Source organism: Silene latifolia, chromosome 7 (assembly GCF_048544455.1).
Source record: "Silene latifolia isolate original U9 population chromosome 7, ASM4854445v1, whole genome shotgun sequence".
Lineage (NCBI taxonomy): Eukaryota > Viridiplantae > Streptophyta > Magnoliopsida > Caryophyllales > Caryophyllaceae > Silene > Silene latifolia.
Genome location: NC_133532.1, coordinates 24,772,360 through 24,776,583, shown reverse-complemented (window position 1 = coordinate 24,776,583; position 4,224 = coordinate 24,772,360). Strand labels below are relative to the sequence as shown.

The following is a 4,224-nucleotide window of genomic DNA, read 5'->3' as shown; positions in this document are numbered from 1 at the left end:
ATATTTATAATCATAGGGATTACATCACTTTATATTAATCTTTCGATGTGGGACAATTATACTATTTATATGTAGTATATTCATCACACCTACGTTATTTTCCAATGTGTGACAAAACATACTAAGTTATTTTCCAATGTGGGACAAAACATACTAAGTTATTTTCCAATGTGGGACAAAACATACTAAAAATTATACAATTTTACACACTAAGAAGTTTTAATATGTGCAAATAATATGAAATCTATACTCTAATGATAGCATTTTTTTACCACGAAGCTAATTATATTATTTTAATAATTTTTTTAACGATCTTTTTTTGCCAAATGAAATGTAAAAGTTTGATATAAAAATTGGAAATATCACTTGAATATAATTTAGGAAATATATATATATATATATATATATATATATATATATATATATATATATATATATATATATATATAGAGGCGGGATCTCGTGAGTTTGGTTCTTACGGTGAGTTGTGAGTTTGGAAAATCTAAACCATTGAATAATAAGATCTTACGGCTTACATTACCTCACACTACTTTTTCTTTCTCTCTCTTCTATTATATTCCCTGAAATCCCACCCATTGTTCATCTCTCCTTCTCCAACAATCATCATCGAAATATCATCCTTCAACGACGTCGTATTGGCATTCGCTTTCCGTCGGATTTCTCCGCCGTCGACGGCGGCGATTGCTTCCCACCACCGCCGCTTTTTCCGCCGGCCTTCTTACCATTAATCAATTCATCATCAACGACTTTAAAATTTATCACGATACTGACCCATATTATGGGTAGTTACATCTTGATTTCACTTCTTAATGGGATAACGGGTATTGGTCAAGATTTTATCTGAACAGGGCTGATCTCACAATATGAGACTGGTCTGTCAAGATACAAATCGTTCTTGTTTTGTCGGATGTAATATGATACCTCTTGGTCCCGTCACTAATCCTTCTCATTTCTTATTATTCTTGCAGCATTTTCGGAGGGCAACTTGTTATGCGTCTTCCTTCAGGTGTTGTGTAAATTTTCTTCCTGGTTTGACTAGCGGCACCGTAAATTTGGTTTCGCCAGCTCAAGGGTAGATTTCGTCATCTTATAGATGTATGTCGCTAGCTCCCTGACATGGCCAATTTCAATAGGGCTGTTGTAAAATTTAGATAAAAACAAAAATATTAGAGTAATGAAGTTCTTAAGAATTACAAAGTTAATTTTATGGCTGCCAATGGTCAGATATGTAATAGGTTTCAGGCTATTACTAGAGAAGAAGAAATTTGATCTATTGTTAATTATTGTTGCTACTGTCTTTTGAATTATTGATCTATTACAGTTTGGTACGAGATTACATTAATGAATTCTCGGTTTGATTTGTTAATGTATGTGTTTGATTACATGCTTATTGGCATTTGCAGCATGAATTATATTTAGAGGCTTGAATCTCTATTACATTTTCAACATCAATTGGTCTCCCTTGTGACGGGTTACCATTTGTGGCGGATATTTTGTGAGTTAAAATGGTAACAAAAAGGGTTAGTGGAGAAAGGGGACCACATGAATAGTGTTGCAGAGAGAGAAAAAGTGGGTACTTTGTGATGTAAAATGGTATCCGTCACTCAAGAGTGACGGATATGTGCCGTCACAAACAAGAATTTGTGTTTCAACATTTGCAATAGATTGAATTGATGAACTGTTTTCCATTGTTTGTGGTTCGATAACTTGGAAATTCAAGTTCCCTTGTGTTTTAGCAACTGGAATAGGAAATATGGGACTGACTTGGTGTCTTTTGTCATTTATTGGACAGCAATAACATTACAATAATACCAGAATAACAGCACAATAACATGCGGTTAAAAAAAACTAAAAAAATCAAAGTGACACCGGAATAACATCACAATAACAGCAGAATAACAGTAGAATAACAGCACAATAACACGTGGGAAAAAAAAAAGAAAAAAAATCAAAGTCGTAAAAAAAATCAAAGTTACACCGGAATAACATTACAATAACACCAGAATAATAGCACAATAACATGCAGTAAAAAAAAAGAGTAAAAAAATCAAAATAGTAAAAAAAATCAAAGTAGTAGAAAATCAAAGTGACACCGGAATAACATCACAATAACAGCAGAATAACAGTAGAATAACAGCACTAACATGTGGTAAAAAAAAAAAGAAAAAAAATCAAAGTCGTAAAAAAAATCAAAGTGACACCGGAATAACATCAAAATAACATCAGAATAACAGCACAATAACATGCGGTAAAAAAAAGAGTAAAAATATCAAAGTAGTAAAAAATATCAAAGTAGTAAAAAAATCAAGACACTGGAATAACATCACAATAACAGCAGAATAACAGTAGAATAACAGCACAATAACACGTGGTAAAAAAAGAAAAAAAAATCAAAGTCGTAAAAAAAATCAAAGTAACAGCAGAATAACATCACGATAACAGCGGAATAACAATAACAGCACAATAACATGTGGTAAAAAAAAAAGAAAAAAAAAAAAATCAAAGTCGTTAAAAAAAAGCACAATAACAGCATAATAACACGAGGTAAAAAAAATAAGAGTGAAAAAAATTCAACCAAAAAAAAAAATTGGTACAAAAATAAAAATAAAAAAAGGTAACATAATGAGAAAATTAGAGAAAAGCATAAGAGAAAAAAAAAATCAAAGTTGTAAAAAAAAGCATAATAACACGACGTAAAAAAAAAGAGATAAAAAAATTAAAGTAAAAAAAAGAGTAAAGACTAGAAAAAAAAAATAAACTAAATAACAATGCTTTTATATGACAACTAAGATTAATCTTTGCCACTCATCTCTAATTTAATCTAATGGTTGAGATTCCCCAACTCACAACTCACCATAAGAACCAAAATCACCAAATCCAATCTCTCTCTCTCTCTCTCTCTATATATATATATATATATATATATATATATATATATATATATATATATATATATATATATATATATATATATATATATATTATAATAATTAAAAGATTCTCCACTTTATTTTTTAAGTCAAAAATTATTATTTATGATACTTCCCTAAATTAATTTTTTGATGATGTGGGTTAACTCTTATTTATAATCATATAATCACCCACTTATACCAATCTTTCGATGTGGGACAATTCTACTATTTATAAGTAATATATTCACCAAACTTGGATTATTTTTATGATGTGGGACAATTCTACTATTTATACGTAGTATATATTCATCAAACCTGCATTGTTTTTCAATGTGGAACAAATAACATACTCAGAATTACACCATCTTTTTTGCACTTAGTTCGACATCCAACCAGATCCCGAATACCAAATACGGACAATTGCTACTTATTATATCTAATAGTTATATTAAATTTAATAATAAGATAAAGTACTCTCCATTAATATTTGTACGTTGTTTTTATTCAAAAATTTTTTTATCATAATTGAGATACATAAATTTCCCGTGGTACCCCTTAATTTTGTCAGGTTTTCCATGTTACCCCTACTTTTAAGAATCTCCTATGGTACCCTTGAGGTTCCATTTTTTTTCCATGATACCCCTAATGTAAAGGCTGTTAAATGGATGTTAAGTTTGATGGGTTGATAATAAAATAACAATTAAAGAATAATACCCCCTTTATTGTTTTATTGGTACGGATATCTCTCTCTTTTAAATGAAAATTTAATTAACTATATCATTATAATATTGGAAAATTCTCATGGTAACCTTGAACTTTGATAGATTACACATGGTACCCCTAATTTTAAGTTTCTGCAAATGGTACCCCTATGTTCACCTTTTTCTTTCCCAGAATACCATTTGACAACTTTCGTCATAACGCCATTACTCCTATGAGGTGTGACGCCTTTTTCTTTTGTTATCTATTACACAAACACTTCATCATCTAATTCCTAAATCCATATTTCATAATTTTTACCGACATTATTTTGCCAAATGAAATGTAAAAAATTTTATATAAAAATTACAAAAAGCACTTGAATATAAAATAAGAAATACAGAGTATATATTACAATAACTAAAAGATTTTCCAAAGATTAACTTAGGTTAGAAATCATTATTGTAGAGACAGTAATACAAACTCTTTTAAGAGCTCTATCTGAAAATACTTAAGAAAATCAAAAGATTTAGGGTTATGACTTCTATTTATAATCATAAGATCACCCTGACTTATGGTAATCTTCCGATGT

General features: G+C 29.6%; 1 long non-coding RNA gene across 1 annotated transcript; it reads left to right on the top strand.

Annotated features, from left to right (window-relative positions):
* Positions 1–480: 480 nt before the first annotated feature.
* Positions 481–1,360, top strand: LOC141590983 (uncharacterized). Its single transcript, XR_012520574.1, has 2 exons — positions 481–893; positions 990–1,360. It is a non-coding gene; the product is annotated as an uncharacterized LOC141590983 (long non-coding RNA).
* The last annotated feature ends 2,864 nt before the right edge of the window (positions 1,361–4,224 follow it).